This window comes from Lygodium microphyllum, chromosome 2 (assembly GCF_053477565.2).
Source record: "Lygodium microphyllum isolate KBCC chromosome 2, Lygodium_microphyllum_v1.1.10, whole genome shotgun sequence".
Taxonomy (NCBI): Eukaryota; Viridiplantae; Streptophyta; class Polypodiopsida; order Schizaeales; family Lygodiaceae; genus Lygodium; species Lygodium microphyllum.
In genome coordinates, this window is record NC_141136.1 from 8180722 (window position 1) to 8200937 (window position 20216).

Below are 20216 nucleotides of genomic sequence, written 5' to 3' on the forward strand. Positions count from 1 at the left end.
GAAAAAAAAGAACTGAAGGGAGCATGTCTGCTCCCCTGTTGCGTGTGCCTTTGTCTCCATCTCTTTCTCTTTGAACTCTAATATGGTATCAGAGCTTACAGGACATATAGATGCTGACTAGGCAGGAAGTACCTATGACAAGAGATCTACTAGTGGGTATGCATTTTCCCTTGGTAGTAGTATGGTCAGCTAGAGCATTAAGAAGCAACCTACAGTTGCACTCTCTAGTATTGAGGCAGAGTATAGAGGTGCTGCATTAGCTACATGTGAGGCAACATGGCTCATGAAGCTTCTTGATGATTTGGGCATGTAGGAAGTTAGGCCTATCACACTCTATTGTGACAACATGAGTAGTGTGCTCCTAGCCAGTAATCCTGTCTATCATGCTAAGACTAAGCACATTGAGGTACACTATCACTTTATCAGAGAAAAAGTGATTGCAGGTTTTTTTAGAGAAAATAGAGAGGAAAAAACTTCATTAAGTTTAAGCTTTTAAGCTTTACAAAGCTTAATAAAAGCTTAAGCCTTCTCAATTCCAACGATTACGGCAGTAGCATGTTCTCGACGGCGTCAAATCTGGCCATGACATCCTCTCATCCTAATCGATTTGTTTAGAACCATTCAACTTTTAATAAAGCTTAAGGTTATTAAGTTTCCTAAAGCTTAAAGATTTCAATTCTAAACTTCCTCTATAGTGGGAGTTCACACACAACCAATCCCGAATGCGCTTTACACCTTCAGCAAGCCTTTATTCGTACCTGTACCCTGACAGAGTTGATTTCCAGCAAGAAAATTGTCATACTCAATCTACACGGAATAAGTATTTGTTGGAAGAAGACTGTCATCAATTATTGTACCCTCAAAAGAAGCAAGATTGCAAAAAGTCATTTTTTATAAAAAAACAAGTCTTATAAACCCAAACTTGAGCTACGCTCATCCCTTTAACAAGATTTCAAGTGTGTGAGGTTGTTTGGGATTTTGCAGGATGTCCAATCAAAACATGGAAGATTTTATGGACGAAGATGATTTGCCAAAACCAACGATGGAGTAAAAATTGGATCTAATTATGATGCAACTTCAAGAGGAACGAAGAGCACATCAAACTTTGCAAGCACAACTGGCTACTCTTCAACAATCCACTATCGATGAAGATGGAGTGCAACCCGAAGATGTTATTTGAAGTACGATTGACATGACACTCGAAGAAAAGTCTCTTAGGAAAGAAGCCAAGATAAGTAAAAGAAATTTCAAATTCTGTACTTTTAATGGGCTACATGATGGAAAAATTTTTCTTGCTTTTATTACTCAGATTGATTATTATTTCCATTAAGAGCAGTATGTTGAAAAAGATAAACTCAAATGTGTCACTAACCATCTACTGGACAGAGTATCATTATGGTGGACTGTTGTCCGCAAGAGTATTGATTGTCTTACTACATGGGAGGCCTTTCAAAAGCAATTTTTGTAGAATTTTCTTCCACCTCAATTCCATGAAAAAGCAATCAAACAATGGGATCTTCTATAACAAAGAGATCGTTAATCCATTTCGCAATACACTGAGTGTTTCTAGAGTGTCTTACTGCAACTTCGAATGCTTGAAGATGTTCTTGAGGTGATTCATAAGCACAAGTATATGTCTGGTTTGCTTGGTCACTTCTATGCGAAAGTGAACATGTTCAAGCCAAAGACTTGGGGTATAATGCCAGGAGGCATATTCCACGGTGGATTACATGAGACCATAGTGGATTCCGTGAGGTCTTTATTCCACGGTGGATTCCATGAGTTTTTACAGTGGATTCCCTAAAACTATATTTATTTGTCGGAGCTCGTACACAAGGTGGATTCCTTGTGCGAGAATTTGACGGGGACGCTTGTCCTTTTTGGGTGTCATGTTAATTTCATATGCACATGGGTGATTCCACAACAGGTGATTTCGCAAAATACATATTTAAACTAATGAAAGTTTGAGTTTAGAGTGCACTCATATTAAATTAAGGTTAGAACAGAGTTCCAACCTATTTATTTATTTTGTAGATGAAGACTGCTAGGTATTCACTTTTATCAATTTAATGTTATTATTTACAATTATGAATGCTTTAGTTGATGTGTGGAGCAGGCACCGATGGCGTTGGAAAGCACTGGGTGATGGCATGTATTCAAATTACCTAGAAAAAACTATCATTTTCTATGGATGCGCGCATTATCATTAAAGGCATGGCACTAATATTTATTTAGGCGTGCTTCTTTTTTTGAAGCACTTGACAGACATTTATTATTTTGTATGTGCATAGGCACTCGGTTTAAATATTTCATTATTGGACATTGTATTTGGATACAATTCGAATTTTGGGACGTCCAACTGCTTTATTCTTTATTTAGACAAAAACAAACACAAAAGCCAAAGCATGCTAATTGTAAAATTGGGCTATTTTCGAGCTTAGAGATTAATAAATTTATAAATATATGCCTTGTATAAGGCATGGGGGGGGGGGGAATTGTACCCAATTTTTCTTTTTGCTTCATGTCATGCAAATCCTTCTTCTTACTTTATGAGTTTATGTAGATGATCTTTGCTCTAGATATGGATGCTCCAAATAAGGGATTAACCACCTCATCTACTAGTTTAAGCTCTCCCGCAGGTCTCAAATCAAACCCAGCATGGACCTGCAATGCATTTAGCGTGTTAGCATACTAAAAAATAATAAGGTTTAATCTTATTAAGATTAACCTCATTTTTAAATTCCACTCTGTAGATCAACTAGTAAAGCCATTGATTTATTTTTACCTATCCTAACTACCTTGTAAGGGCCATCCCATCTAGGTTTTAGCTTCCCTGGAAATAGCTCCCTATGCACATCGTAGTATAGAACTAACTGTCCTTTTTTAAAGGCATACTTCTTTTGCTTTTAGATCATGCAACCGCTTCATCCGACGCTTAACTATCTCTTGGTGCAACAGACTTTGTAATTTAAGCTCATCCAAGTGGGCTATAGTCGTAAACTGCTCTAGTAGGGCATCTTCATCACCCAAATAATCATTGATTGCGAATCTTATGATCGGCAACTCAATTTCCAAGGGACTCCTCCCCATAAACTAATTTGAATGGGGTGTGGCCAACGGCTTATTTAAATGTTGTGTTATACACCCAAACCGCCACATATAATTTTGTATCCCAGTCCCGTTTCTTTTCGGAGACTATCTTGGATAGGATACCCACAAGCTACTTACTAGTACTTTCAACTTGTCCATTTACTTGTGGATTATAGGGAGTCGTCTTGTTATGCTTAATTTTCCATACCTCAGTCAAGCTTTTAATCAAAATCGTTAAAATACAAAATTTTTATTTCTTGAAGGGATTGAAAGAAAAGATTCATGGAGCTATTGCAAACATTGAATTAGCTCCACATTATATATTGGGTACTATAGTAGAAGCACTTGCATGATGTCAAAGGTTAAAGGATGAGGGTTGAAATAATAAGGGTTTTAGAAATAGTAGAGGTTAAAGACAAGAAGAAGAGAGAAGATACAATTCACACCAAAGGAATATGAAACCAAGATTTTGTATTATTGACAAGTACAATAGTGTAAGACCAATTCAATCCTTGCTGAGACAATTGGTTAACTCAAAATCAATAGTCCAACATAAACACTGAACTCAAATAAGAAAACATCAGAACCCTACTATACACAAGCCTAAGTGGTAGGCAAAACCATCAAATCTCTATTCAAGTGCATGAAGTTTGATCAATCCCATCACTTGAAAACAATATCAATTGATAAAAATGGCTAAAGATGAAGAAAATCTTGTGTGGCCTTATTTTTGTAATCGAGACCTATTTTAACTATGTATTATAGTAGCACTAAAATACTTTAACCTACTCTAGAATCTCTCAAAACTATATGTCTTTGATAAGTACAAAATATTCCCTTATCCAACCAAAAGTAATTTTAATTGGTAGAATTGGTTGAAGATTAAGAATACCCTGTATGGGTCTAATTTTTGTCTTTAGCCTTATTTTTATTGTCTAATATAGTAGCACTAAAATGCTCTTGAGTTGCTTCAAAATCTCTCAAAACTATATCTTTGATAAGTGCAAAGCATTTATGTATCCACCTAGAAGCAATTTGAATTGATAGAATTAGTTAAAGATGAAGAATATCTTGTATGGGCCTTGTTTTTATACTTTAGCCTTGCTTTTACTATGTATTATGTTAGCACTAAAAGGTTCATATGCTACTCCAAAATCTCTCAAAACCATGTCTTTGGCAAGTATAAGGCATCCCCCTATGGTAGGGAGTGAGATCTTTGCATAGCTGATCTTGGAGCCAATGGAAGAATTCAAAATTCCTATGTATACCCTATTTAGGAAAACCCAAGAAAGATTTAAAAATCCTCTTTTGATAGCCAATAGCCATCCTTGCCTGCCATAGAAGCCTCAGGCCTCTTCCTTCATACCTCAGCTTGAGTCTTGCATGAGCTTTTGCTTACTTTCTTCCCCAACTAAGAGCAGCCCTCTTCATCAGTTTGCACCTATTTTTAAGATGGAATGTTTCCCCCAAACTCCCATATTTTCTCCACCTTTCCCCCCTTTCCTAAGTTCCACAAGTTTCACCCCCATCTCCTTCATAAGGTCACATGCCAACTCTCTCTTAGTCTTCTTGCTCTCAGTAGACATGTAAACAAGTCATTGTAGTAGCTCTTCATCTCATAAAACCCATCTTCCTTTGACCCACATGCATAACACTAAAAGCATAAAGGCATGGCCTCTCTTATAGTTTCATAACATAGACATAAAATTGCATGATATCCACCCCCTCCAAACTTGCACATCCTTAGCTAGATTCTCAGTCTTTTGCAAGTTTAGAGCCCTCATTTTCCACCTCAATATCATCCTCATCCTCCTCTTTAACACTATCATGAGAAGTATTTGCCTCCAACTCATGGACTCCATATGCATTAGCCTCACATCTCTTGAAAACTTTGATCTACTTTCTTGTTACAAGAATCCTCAATGCTATCCCATCCAACTCATGGGGCGGATAGGTAACATTGTCATGTACATGTCGCACCACATACAGACCAAACCACCATCTAGAGTCTTTTCCAAAAGTACTAAGTTGATTTTCTAAGTTGCTATCATAAATCAACACCCAATCATCTTCTTGTACCACCCTTGGTCAGAGTTTGTGCCTCTTATCAAATCTTTTCTTATTCTAAAGCCTTGATGCCCACAATATTTGCATTGTTATCTCCATGTCTTTTAGTCTCCTCTCTAGTTACCTAATGCATAGAGTCAATTGTTCCTCTCTATTCAACCCCTCCTCCCAAGGCAACATGATCCAAGTAGCGGACACCTCTTCAATAGGCATGATGGGCTACTATTCACACATTAATCCACCATGCATGTATCCAGTCATCACTACACTATCTATTGTCTTGTTAGCCTATACAACATACAGTAACACGTGAGGATAGTCCTTTGTTCTTCCTCTACATGACTTTGCTAGTCCTTCGTTCATTTGTATCCTATTGTCCTCTATTTGCTATAATTTTTCCCACACAACCATAACAACAAAAGACCTCTTTCAAAAGAAAAGTGCATAGTAGTGGCAAAGAATTCATGAGCCTCATTTACATCCAATTCTCCTTTGTTAGTTGTAGTTTTCCCTACATAACCATAACGGCAAAATAACTCTTCCAAAAGAAAAGTGCATACAACACATGTTATCTTCATACTAAGAGCTCTTCCTTCCACTTGATTTGTCAAATCCTCATGTGCAAGCACGAGATATATTTTTCCCTACATACCTATAGTAGGCATAGTCACCAAATCCACCACCCATTTATAATGACCAGACAAGGGATAAGCTAGTTGAAACCCATCTCTATGTTTCACTAGTAAGGTACTACATGTTTCAATGAAGCATGCGATATTTTGATACATCCAGTGCTACAAATATCTTACCTTTATCTTCTCAAAGGTACCTCAAACACCTCTATGGATAGCCCATAGACTCTCATGAAACTCCTACATTGCTTGAATTTGGGTAGCTTTATTACCGAGGACTTGTAGCGAAACCCCTTTCTTCTTCTTCGTATACTTCCAAAGATACCCATATTTTAGAAATAACCCTCTTGTAATCCTCTAGTAATCTTCTTTAGACCACTCTTCTCTCTTAGATAACACATTGAGGTACTGTCCTATTTTTAGTCAATCCCCTGCATATGAGTTTTTCAAAAACACCTCTAAAGTTGTCACATAACATCCAAAGTTCTTTTATTTATTGTCTACGCTTTAACCATTATTGTACCCACATTATTTATTGATGTATTCATTATTACAATACTTTTCCTCTTTAGTTCAACTATTGTTCTTACTATATATAATAATGTCTCCCTATATTAATATGAGCTACACCTGCAATTACAACACCTGCCAATTCAACCTTAATATTAGTACACTCATTTTCCGTAAGAAAATCACCCTCTTCTTCAACATCCATTATCTCATCTTTATCCTCAAAGTGTGTCCTTAATAACACATCTAGAATAGATTATTCCTCCCTGTAATGTGCTATAATTCAAGGTTTAGTCACTTAATATAAGCTATCCACCTTAAGATGGCAATATCCACTGTTGCACAACTTGTAATCATGCCCAATAATGGCAAGCAATCTATTCAATGACCATATGAGCACCTATACAGTATTCTTTGTTACATTTGAGGGCTATTAAAATTCCCCAAAGCTCTCTTCACTTGTGAGCACCTTCATTTCCATTCATTGAAGACTTGCGCACAAAAAATGATAGCATATCTCTTTCCCTCATCATCGTTCTGCCCAATCACTCACCCAATGCCAATCAAGCTCATATCCACTATGATGATTATAGGCTTCCCTTTAGAGTAATCAACCTTCCTCAATGTCAATGCCGACTTCAATAGTCTCTTCAATTTCTTCATAGCTTTTGTGTGCCTTTGACTTGATTGGAACTTATGTCCTTTCCTCAATGGTTGATAAAGATCATCAATCACATGTGAAAAATGAGGGATCCATATAAGATAAAAGACACGTGCCCCTAAAAACCTTATGACCTCTAAAACACTAATACAAATATTTTATATCTTTTCAATATCATCTATCTTTGCTAGTGAAGGCTTCCTGCCATAGGTCCACAAATATGGCCCACAATCAAGATCTCCTCAACTCCAAACACAAACTTGTGGGTTGAAAGAGTCAAGTGTATTTCTTCCAAGTGAGCTAAAATCTTTTCACATTCGACTATATGTTTACAACAAACTCTCTACATGCATGAGCATTCAAATCTTCATTCTTCTCATCCTCTACACATCCCTTTATTGATACATTATCCAAAAAGGGCATAGTAATCAGTGATATGTAATCCATGATACCTTATTCATTGTGTTCATCATGTGCGCTACTGAGTTTATTGCACCATGTTGAAGAATACATATCTGTACCAAGCCTAAGAATGTCTTCATGGTCATGATATCCGTGCTTTCAACTACCAGCTGGAACTAATCATAGCAAGAGTACAAATCTCCCAAATAATAGATAGCTCTTCTAGGAAAAACTTATGCAAACACATCGACTACAGGCTGCGCACCAGCATTTCTTATAGTCACTTTGTTGGCCAGCTACATGTCTTGAATAAATCTCAATGCAACATTCTTCCTGGACACAGTAAACCACCGATTCTAGTATGGGGCTAAAGACAAATCCAATATCTTCATATATATCCTTTCCTTTAAGAACTCCATTAATTTGGGCAAGTAAGCTCAAGACACTAAATTCAACCTTAAATTCCATGGCACATGTGAAATAGTAAAAATTACAATTAGAGCCAAAATATTCAAGACCACACAACCTATTTTAGCAAGTTGAAATGAAAATGCATTTCCATGTTTGACTAACATTTGCATAAAACACTCCCTTTTTGTAGGCAAGAAGAATGCCTTACAACCAATATTTAACTCTTTTAGTATTCTAGTTGTAAATTTATGTCCTATACCCTTTGGATTTTGTAAGCTTGGTTGCCTTGACACGTTTTTATACAACCTGTCATTGTGAGATAGGAATGACTAAGTAATTGACTTGACTTTCTTATTAGCCATCTTATATTTTGTTTCAACTACATCAGCACATTCTTTTAGCGTTAACTCTTCCTATTGAGAAAACTTTGCTATGACTTGGAATATCTCCCAAGAGCGTACCCGAAGCACCATGTTTTTAGCCTCTTTTTTTTGCACTAATTAGTATTGCAATTTCAGCCCATCGTATTAAAAAATTATCCCATCATAAAGGCTTGAAATGTCCTTATGTGCAGCCAGTAACCCATATTTTCTTAGCTCTTTTTCAACTTTCACTATGTACAATTTTTCAATGTTGCACATCTCCATATGCTTAAGCCAACCCAAATTGCTTGTTGTAAACTGAGTAAAAATAGTAGCAAATACATCTTTTTCTCCTTCAAGAGGTGAGAGATCCTTTAGACAACACTATTATAGCCCCACATTACAATAATGCCTATACATATAATGAGAAATTTAAACCGAGTAAAACTAGTATCAAATACATCTTTTTCTACTTCAAGAGGCGAGAGATCCTTTAGACAACACTACTATAGCCCCACATTACAACAATGCCTATACATACAATGAGAAATTGGAAAACCCTTTTACCATCTTTGCTTTTGACTCTAGATAAGCCAAGCCATCATCCAATACTTTTGTCTCCATATGAATAAATGTAATGTATGGTTGTCCCAAACTCATTGGATACAAAGAACTATATTGTATAAAGAAATAACATAGAAAGTGGACCTGAAGATGATAAATATTCAGATGTGGATCGTGATAGTTTGGATTTTGAGTTTGATAATGAAGATGATAAAGATTGAAAGAAAAAGAAGAGGAAGGAAAATAAGATAAAAGGTAAAAGGTATTGCCATAAATCCTAAATGTCCCAATCTTCTTCAACTTAGAAAAAGTCTTCTAGCAAATTAGATAAAAACATTATGGAAAAGCTTAAAGCTTTGGGAGTTTGTACGAGAAGGAGGCAAGGAAAGCCATGTCAAATTTGTAACAAAATTGGTCATGAATCAATAACTTACTAGTAGGAACCTAAATATTTAGAGTTCTCAATTTAGTATCACAACCACCTACACAAGTGCAATAACTAGGATGAGGTGATCACAAAAAAATCAAGTGTAAAGAGGTTTTTGAGAATTTAACTGACCAACATGGAATAGGCCCTAGCAACCAATGGAGGGGCAATAAGTGGCTTGTCAATACTGCACAGTCCAGGGACATTTCATGAGATTGCAATGTCAATTGTGATTTATTAGGCATATGGTTGACAGAGAAATGCCAATAGCAAGGAACCGCAATGGACGGTCGGCGAACCATGAGAGCACCTCACTACAATAAAAATTATTCCCAATTGTTGTCACTATTATGATAGCGTTCCTGAAGATCAAGTAGAGATATTAAGCCCTATAGGTTATGCTTGTAATAAATCATGAAAAGAGTTACCCAAAACACAAATGTACAAGATGGTATTGGTTTAGCAATGGGATAGTATTCTAGAGTTGTATGTAAGCTGTGATTGTTCTAGTTGTATGGTAGTGGAGGTCTACATAGCAAGAAAAAAATTAAGCCATGCACTCAAAGTAAAATGTTGGTGAAGCCTAGTTGTTGAATTGTGATAGCACAAACTATTGATTTAGGCCCTGAAGGGGAAGAAGAAGAAGAAGAAGAAGAAGAAGAAGAAGAAGAAGAAGAAGAAGAAGAAGAAGAAGATGATGATGATGATGATGATGATGACCTTTTTATACAAGCCAACTCTACTTTTCTGCTTGTTTTTTAAATTGAGCCTTCCACAAGAGATTCTAGAAGTAAGGATAGTCTCATATTTATGCTCTAGTTGTCCTTCGATCTCAACCAATGGTGGTGGTTGTAGGTTCTTTCCCTCTGTTAAGGATATCTAGCACGGCTCCAAGACAAAGATATGAAGTACTAAGTGAACTACCACAGCTTCTCAAGTTATTGGGAATAGAACTACATCTATAAGGGAGAAGAGATTTAGGGCAAGTAATTGGAAGCATCAATGGAGAGCTAGCACAAGGCTGTGATGGGTGCCCAAAGCATTGCTCCATGCTCAAGGGTTTTATGCTAAAAATTATTGGATTTGGTTACCAAAACCACCCGCAAAGCCACCTCCAGTGACCACAGACCAAGTCCCATCCAAATCTACTGACGAGCTAGTTCATGTGACACTTGAGCCCACAATTCCAAAAAAGCAACTACTTGAAGTTGATGCTAGTCCACACAAGGAACTAGTAATGTCTAAAAGGTCATCGAGCAAGGAGGAAAAGCTAGAGCCAAAGCAGCCACTTCCATGTGAGTTTGCTCAACCTGAAATGGAAAGTCCAAGGATAGATGAGATAAAGCCCTCAAGTGTTGATAAGTAACAACCCCACGTTGTTGCTGGTTCTTCAAAACAACCAAAGTCTCCTCAAAACCAAGAACCTTTGTCACCCAAACCAAAACAGAAAATCTAACAGCAACAACCTAGTGTAGTTGCTCAATCTAAGGAAAAGGATCCACAAGGGATAGCTATGAAAACATTAAAAGAGCAACGACTTTCCTATGCGAGTGTTGTCATAAACAAATCTCAAACTACCAAAACCATGAATACTTCCACTCAATCTGAGGATCTAAGTGCACAGTCATTGTCACAATTGACCACTCCACTAACTCAAAAGTTACTGCTACTAATTTTGCAATGGAACCCATACAATCACAGTCCTTGGGTGTGACTAAGATTGTCACTTCAGCTGAAGAACAAGCCTCTAGTACTTCAGTCTCACACAAGGATATAGAATCTAGTGTAGAGAGCATAATGAACCCATTGATTCACAAGTCGTGTTGTTCTCAACCAAAGATCCAATACACTTGAAACTAGCTAAATGATCTCGATCATGGAGATGCTAGAAAAGATGGGGCAGCACATATATCAATAAGAAGCTACGAGCTCTCAAGAACTAGATGAAACACTCTTGAATTCACTTACTCGTGCATATATACATGTCGACCTTGGAATTCAAACAATTGAGCATGAATAACTCTTAGAAAAGCATTTGACATGGTCAAAGCAATCACAAATTTGTTAGAATTACCTAACAATTGTGGGAGAAGTTATAAAGCAAATGACCGAGGTGTTTGCACTTGTCCATGGTGTCAACACTTCTAAATTTTCTAAACTCGATCCCTTGTGTGACAAACTTCTTTAAAAGGAAGAGCTATGCATTACAAGTTGATTAGGACAATGAGACGTGATGATTGATGTCACTAGATATATATTTTGTCTCATCCATGACCCAAAACTTCTTGATGACCATGCTTCATTAGAGTATAATCCTAATTTATATGAATGGTTTATTCCAAGGCTGTGACACAACATCAAATCTTACCTTTGCTTCTAGTACTACAATGATTGAATCTTCATCAAATGATGTGATGCAAATTGATGTATATAAACCTTCTACTAACCCTAGTTATAGTGGCTAGAAGAGGTATACTTGCGACTCCAGATCCTAGGCCCAACTCCACTAATATCCCTACTAGCTCACCCCATCAATTAGTCCCAACCGAGTTTGTTGAACCTCGAGATGGTTCTGAGGAGGTTGCTGAGACACATATCTAGATCAGCCCTACTAAACATGACCCTCCTTCTAGCATCAAGCCTTTGCTAGTATGTCGACCATGGAGTACCATGGTTGCTCATTTGGCAAAGAAATTCAATTCCTCTGAAACAGAATGCATACTCTAATTTGAGGCCATATACATTAGTTATGCCAAGTTTTTGGCAATGATTGATCTAGGCCTTAGTGATGAGGAGGCAATTTAAGTTGCTTCTAAATGGCATTCCACTTGGGAGGACAATGAACATATTTTCGATAAAAGCCTCTTGATTCAAAAGAAATATGTTAGGACTCTCCCTTAGGATCACTTGCTATCATGCCTATTAGGGCTCAAATTCTACCATATATTTTCTATTTTATACCTTAGTATTTGTGTGCATGTAGGCTTGAAGATTCGACATATGTAACACAACCTTTATGATGTTTCATATGAAAGTCAGGGCGCATGTAAAAAACGTCAAGCAATTGTGTCTTTTGAAACCTTGCATAGTGCAAAAATGTGGAGATGTCAAGATAGCATCAGTTTCTTGTCGTTGATGTCTGATTCGAATAATATATGCTTGTTTCTTGAATATTGGTGCAATCTACTTCAAGTTATTTGATTAGGAATGACTGTGATGGTGTAAATCTGTGTGGTATCTTTCAAGTCAGCAATTCTGCACTAATGAATATGATATGTATCTCATGTCTATGTATTTCTCATGAATATTATGTGTGTTTAATGGCTGTGAATTTGTTCAAGAAGTTTCCTACAACAATAGAACTGTTTTGGCAGACCGGTGTGTCCTGTGTTTCTGTTATGTCTCTGTGGAGGCATAACACTTTGGTGATCCTGCTGGTTTCGTGGGCAAAATTCTCATGATTTAGGCATTAGGCTTGGAACCAATTTTTTCATAACAAAAGTTTCAAGATCTTTCAAGGATTCAAGGTATTTTTACATTTTCAGCCATTTTTTTGCACTTCTACAAGTTGCAGGTATTAGAATATCCTTGTATAAGAAATACCATGTAGTCAAATTGTTTGAAGGAGGATATCTTGAAGTTCTTGTTCTTGAAGAATTCAATCTCTTCAAAAGTTCTCAATGCTGTGGATTCGAGGCAGATTATTTAGGTTTTATCTTTCTTCTTGAAGATCTTGTTTTCAAATCAAGCTGAAATTTTAGATTTGTGATTATTTTAGGAGTTTCAAGATGGAGTCATCATATCCAGATGTCAGGACAATATATTCATAGAGAAAGAAGGTTATAAAGTTCAAAGATGGGAAATACTTATTTGCAATTTTTAGGACAGCATATTGTTATGGACATTTATGATGTGTACCTAAATGGGTTATAATACTCATGACAGTGCATACCTACAACCAATTATGATGTCTGCTAATTGCAGGGAGTTTCAGGTTGATAACCTGAACCGTATGAAGTTCCAAGAATAGCTTACATTGCGGGAATTTCAAGCGGTTCCCTGAATTGCATGAATTTTAGGCGGTTACCTAAACTACATGAATTTCAAGCTAATTACTTGAAATGCAGGAGTTTTAGGTATAACCTAAAGTGCAACAGTGTCAGAGGGCTGTAAAAATGATAGGCATAACCTGAATTGCAACAAATATTGGAGATAACGTGAGGTATGGTTAATAATGGAGTTTTCAAGAATTTTCAAGAAGTACCTATAAAGCAGTATTTCAGGCAGCCTGAACTGCTAGAATTACAGAAGTACCCTGAGTATTATAGGCTGACGACCTATCACTCCATCATTGCAGAAGGAGGTTGGATCAAAGAAAAGTGAATTCTTTTTCAAACTTTAGATATGCTGCATTATGGGTAAATCCAAGAAGAAGGAAAAGAGATGCAAAGTTTGCTTTGAGCATGGGTATAGTTCCAAATGTTGTCCATATGTCCATGAGTCCTGCGAGAAGTTTTGCGAGAAGTCCTATATGTTTGATTTATATCAGCAGTTCAATGGTATCTGTAAGAAGTTCTCTTTAGCAACCAAGAAGGGTTCCGGTTCAAGACTAGGTAGAGCATATGAACGGTTGAGTTTTTTTTAGACTATACTTGATGATGCTTATGAATGGTGTGATGACCATGCAGGCCAAAAGGTTAAGTCTTGCTCAAGTTTGAAGCAAGTTTAGAGATTGCTTAAAGTAGTTGAGAAGCTCAAGGAGAAATATTATGATGTTTTGGATTCGGATCAGGATTCAATTTCAAGTGATGATGATGATTGCTATCCTTTACCTATGGTTTTGCCAGAGATTGAGGCTGAGGGAGTCAGAGAGGAAAAGAGCCAAAGTAGCCATGAATCCTCCAGTGCCCCAAACCCAACACAGGAGCTTACCAATGGGAGAGTGGAGCATCACACACCTTGCATCGACAATTTGAAGGTATTTTCCATTATTTGGAGCCTTGCCAACTGTTATAATCAATCTCAAATCTATTTTACTGAAGAAGAAAGAATCGATGAAGTTATCATCAAGGAAGTTGATCAATCTGTTGATCAAGAGGATCAGTTGCATATTCAAGAAGATGTTGTCATGGATGACAAGCATGAGACTAATGTTTTTCTCAATGAGGATGCTATTGTGGATGATTTTCTTAGTTCTCTTACTGGTTTTGAGGAAGATTATGCAGCCAAGGAGTCAGATTTTAGTGAAGAGGCTTTACAAGTACTTGAAATGCCACTACCTGTAGTACAAAATCCATCATTTCAAGACGTATTTTTGTAGGATACATATATTTACAGCATGACAAATACTATTCCAGGTCATATCACTATTTATCCTGAAGAACTTCAACAAGTAACTACTGCTGTAAACTCTCAAGTTAATTGCCTATATGAGAAATTTTCGGGACATCAAGTGATTAGTTTTTAGCAAGTTTTCGGGTAGTAAATGAACAGTTTTCAGCAATGTCTAGGTTTACAACAGCTGGCTAAAAGTCAAGAATTGTAGAGATCACTCGGTTTGTGTGGTCTCCATAATGATCTGAATGAGTTATGATTTATGAATCAATCTTCAACTGAGATGATTCAATGTTTTTCTTCTGAGTTGGAAAAGGAGAGGAATGCATTTGAAATTGCAGTAGTTAGCCTTTATCTCTCATTAATCGGCTTCAAGAAGAGAAAACATTTCATCAACAGGAGGTTTCTCATGTCAAGAATGCAATAGATTTGCAAGTTTCTCATTGTTTAGAGGTTATTGATGCTCTTGAGAAAGTTGTTTTGCTGAAAGATAATGAAATTGTTAACTTGCATACTTGGTTGGCTTATTCCCATATTCCGAGTTAAGATGTTATTTTTGAGAATCTATATGCACAAACAGTTAATATGATTGATGAAGTAGAACAAGATGAGGAAGAATTATGCATGCAAGCAAATCTTTCTATAGTCCCTATCTTGGAGATAGATGTTGAGGGCATCATTAAAGAGAATCAGGGTTTTCCCATAATTGAAGGAAATGTAGTTTTTGAACAACAAACTATTCATTCTGCAGTCCAAAACCTGTTAGGGCAGCAGGCAGGCAGTTTTCCTGAAGATCAGGAGCAGCCTGAATTTCAAGATAGGTTAGGGAATGAGTAGAATAAATTAATTCAGGACTCAAGAACAGGTTATCCTCAAAATGAACTCAATAGGAAACCTAAAAATCAGCATTCTACAAATTCTAAGCTGATGGATAACTATGATATGCAGGAAGAGGAATGACAGAAGGTTATCATTCAAGTTGAGCAAAGGTATGAGCACACTATGAGAGGATCTACAAGAGTAGTTGAAGATGAAGTTCGGAAGGTTAACCTAAATGAGCAGGAAGAAGGCAAGCCTATTACAATGAGTATTTATGAGAATGATTTTTTTCTTCAGGGAATTTTATCCATAGTGTCAATTCTTGATGGATGTGGATATTATGATTCAAAGGTATCAGGACCAGCCCAACATGGCTAAAAATGAAGTTCCTACACAACAAATTGCTCTTTCTACAATTTATGATGATTCATAACAACATCCTGAAGACTTTTTGGTTGAGCAGGAGTTGTTTGAATTTCAGGGAAGTTTAGGGACTAAATTGAATAAATTATTTCAAAATTTTGGATCTGTGCAACTTTATCCTGAGCAACAAGCAAAATCTCCAGATCAGGATATGGAAGCATCTCAATCTATAATGAACAATGTAGATGTGAATGATCAGGATAATGATCAGGTTGTTGATATCTCAGTTCAGCCTGATATTTTTGAATTTTTTGAGCATTCTAATCAGTTTGGAGATGAGGTGGAAGCCAATAGAATCATGCAATTACCTACAGTAGTTGATATCTATGCAGTTGATGCTACAGAAGGAATGGTTGATATGGGTCATATTTATCAAATTTTTAGCATGGCTACGAGGATATTGGATGAGTTAGATATGATAGTTTTCAAAGTATATTGTGGTTTTCTCCATCAAGAAGTATTCAAATCCTTTACCTACAAGATTTTTTTAAAGGTTTTGCTGAAGTTTTCAAGTTTACAACAGATTTCAGCAACTCAAGATTGTTCAGGTTTGTTGGTAATGGCAGAATTTCAATATGGATTGCAACAACCCGAATCCCTGTAACTTGAATTTTTGCAACTTGAGTTCCTACACTAGTAACCTAATTTCCTATAGCAAGAAATGGTATGGCAGTAGCCTAAAAAGCAAGAAATGCAACAAGAAGTAGTGCAACAAGCTGAAAAACTGCAAGTACAATAGGGACCTGATGATCAGGAGTTTCTGAAACCTGAAAATAGTTTGGAAAGTCAGCAGATACAGGTTTTATTAGTTTGGATTGATGCAAAGCAATATTGCTCAGATGATATGGTGCAAATTGAAGCTCTGAATGAGTATGATGCAGATGCAGATGCAGTTCTATTTTGTTTTCTTTTACAAGTTTTCTTGGATTACCTTGCATATTTCTTTGGAGATATAGTTTATTGTTTGAAATTCAAGTTATGGTACCAATTGCCATACATTAATTATGATGTAGATGCTGGAGCGTCATCAACATGTTTCTTGATTATTATTTCTACTCTTTGCCATTGGAGTAGTAATTTATTGATTCAGTCATGGTTCTATATCTTTATTCTCTATGATGTAGTATGAATATCATTGTACTTAATGAGTTCTCAGCCTTGGCATGTTTACTTAGCCGCTAGTTTGATTTCACTGACACTTAGGACCAATTATGCAACTACACAAGAGGGCTATGAGTATCCTAGAGGGGCTCTACTCATGGTAGCTCAATGTGGCTTATTAGGAGGTGCAAGGACTCTAGTAGAGTATAATTGTGTTCATTGAGTTAGTCTTCATCATAGTCAATTGTTTATCTTTTCTATCATTAGTTACATGCTTGTGGGTTTGAGTCATGACTGTCCCAGTCATCCATCGGGATGTGCCAGGTGTTAGAGCTCAGATTCTACCATATATTAGCTATTTTATACCTTATTATTTTTGTGCATATAGGCTTGAAGGTTTAGCATATATAAAACAACCTTTAGTTTTCATATGATGTTTCACTTGAAAGTCAGGGTGCATGTAAAAAACGTCAAGCAGTTGTGTCTTTTGAAACCCTGCATAGTGCAAAAACGTGGAGATGTCAAGACAACACCTGATTCTTGTCCGTTGATGTCTGATTCTGATAATATATGCTTGTTTCCTGAATATTGGTGTAGTCTACTTCAAGTCATTTGATTAGGAATGGTTGTGATGGTGTAACTGTGTGTTGTATCTTTCAAGACAACAATTTTGCACTAATGAATATGATATGTATCTCATGTCTATGTATTTCTCTTGAATATTATGTGTGTTTAATGGCTATGAATTCATTCAAGAAGTTTCCTGCAGTAATAGGACTATTTTGGCAAACCAGTATGTCCTCTGGTTTTGTTATGTATATGCGGAGGCATAACAGTGCCAATTTATTCCTCTATGACCAAAATCCAAGACCAATTAGTACTTGATGAGCTTGAGCAGAGTTGTCATTCCTCAAGTTCACTCTTGCAAAAGTGGTTTTCTCATCGACTTGAGATTGCTTGCAATGGCAGTCATCTTATGACCACAACTAACCAATGCCATACAATCAGTCTATTTCAAGCTGACCCAACTTGTTGTGAGACCACTTCACCGTGCTCTATCATCTTAGCTCGGAATCTCACCTTGCCACAAAATTTGATATATCACCCCTTGCTTAACAAGATTCTGATCGAAGAGGAACTACACATTGCCAGTCTCTTTGCATGACCCTCTTTGCTTAGTGATCTGATTACATACATTTGTGGACTAGATACCAAACCACTTGACTTGGATGTTTTTTTTGAATTGGAGTACAATCTAAATTTCTATGACTAGTGTATCCCAAAAACTACATAATACTAACTCTTTTTCCTTTTTGGTCTTAGTTTCTTTGTACATATTTTTCTTTAGCTCAATTTGTTGCACTGATAAGCGCAAAAGTCCCTCCAACTTTAGAAACATTAAGGCTTGAAGACAATATCATCGGCAATAAAAGCTTTCTATGAATATCCTATGTTGCAACAACATTAGACTTAAAGTTGACACTAGCATCAGAACCTTCCTAAAGATCTCATGCTCAAGAGGCATCAGGTCAAGACATCAAAGGCCAATCAAGACAACAAGTTTATCTTAGAGCCTCATTGAAGAAACACAAAACTTAAAGAACCATCAACAATGAGGTTTAACTTTCTTCAATGACACCATGCCTTTACTGCAACATCTAATGGTCATCTACTTTCCTAGGAGTAGTTGCAAATCGCTCCATCAATGAGCATACTAGTCTTCATCGATAAGTTCAGGTTCTTCTTCAACAAGAGCTTCATCAACAATGCTACAATGTGCTTCAATGTCCAAGATTAATGTTCAAATCTTCATTGTATGTACCTCAGTGCACCAATCATCTTGTGCACCAAGTTTTATTATTTGCAATCAGCCTTTTGATCTCATACTTCCATTTCTCCTTATAAGGCAACATGTCATATTGTATATCACTGCTATCACTTGACTTGCCAAAATTTAGAAAAAGAAAAAAAAAGAAAAAAGGAAAAAAAATATGCATGCACGTGCATTGCACCACATCTAGGGGTCCTCAAGTTGAATGCATATAGTGGCCCTGGTTGGACAGCTCTGTCTCTAACCCCCTAGCCCTTTTTCCATTTTTCCACACCCTTACTTAGGGCACATCAACATCAAGTCATACCTAAGGATTCTCGACTCGCCTTGGTTGACTTGTCTCCCTGAGTCACTTGCACATTTCATCCCTTCATTTGATTCCCCAATTTCATCAATCCTTATCAAAAAGGTGGAAAAGGTTCTTCAACATAAAGCCAACAATTGCATTAGCTACCATATGTGGTTAATCCCACAGAGACCCATGTTCTTCAAGAGCTTATTAGCTTGAACACTTGCTCTTGTCCATCCCTCATTAGTGTCTCCCTAGCATTTTCATCAACCACCCTTTTCCCTCAATAGCGACAATTCTTCCCATCATCATCAGGTTAAGATTCCTTGCTTCATCTGTCATCATCAACAGAAGAACCCATGGAGTAGCCTTCTACCTAAGTATTAGTCTATGAATGCACGTGCACTCACAGTATATTTGCACCATAACCTATTCACGATTTTGGGTCCTCAAGTGTGGGACAACACTTCAAGCTTACCTGGAGTTCATCTCCCAAACCAACATCTTCTTATGTCTTGTGCAAGAAAAAAAAGGATTAGCACTTTACCCTAGGAAGTGATTGTACGTGAGGTTTACTTTGCAAGTACATCACTTCTACATCAACATTGAATCTCCCATCTTCTGCAATCTCCCATTCAACCTCAAGGGTCATTCTAGTTGTTTCCATTAAAAGAACCATTAGTCAAGTGTATCTTCAGCACAATCAACTTTTACAAGATTTGTCACCAATAATAACATTAGTTACGATCTACCATAGTATGAGCAACATAATCTATACCCACAACAGGAAATAAATCCTTCTCTTCCACAGTGACAAATTCTTCATTAACAACATTCACTTCTTCTTATCAGGACCACTACTCCATTGACCGTTTCCAACATTCTGTGTCTTCGGTGCAAGCTATAGCATACTACCTATGATTGAGTGCCATGGGACTAGCACTCTTCTAGGGGGGAAATATTATTAATGATATTTTGAGATGGTAGCAAAAGCTTAAGTGTCAAACACTATTTTTTGGTGGATTATTATTTTGTGAAGCTTTAGTATATTAGTTTGGGCACTCATGTATTATTTTATACTCATGGACATCATCATAATATCATGGATGTATTATTTTGTGAGAGTCGTGCACATTTTATTTATCTCCCGTAGTTGTATTTGTTGCACTCGCAAGTATTGCGTGGGTTGCACACGTGGAATTTTGATTAGATTAGCATAGACTTGGTCTATTTAGGCTAAGGTTGAAGCATGCTTCAAGGATTGACTGGCCTAGAGTCCATTAAGTGGGTAGG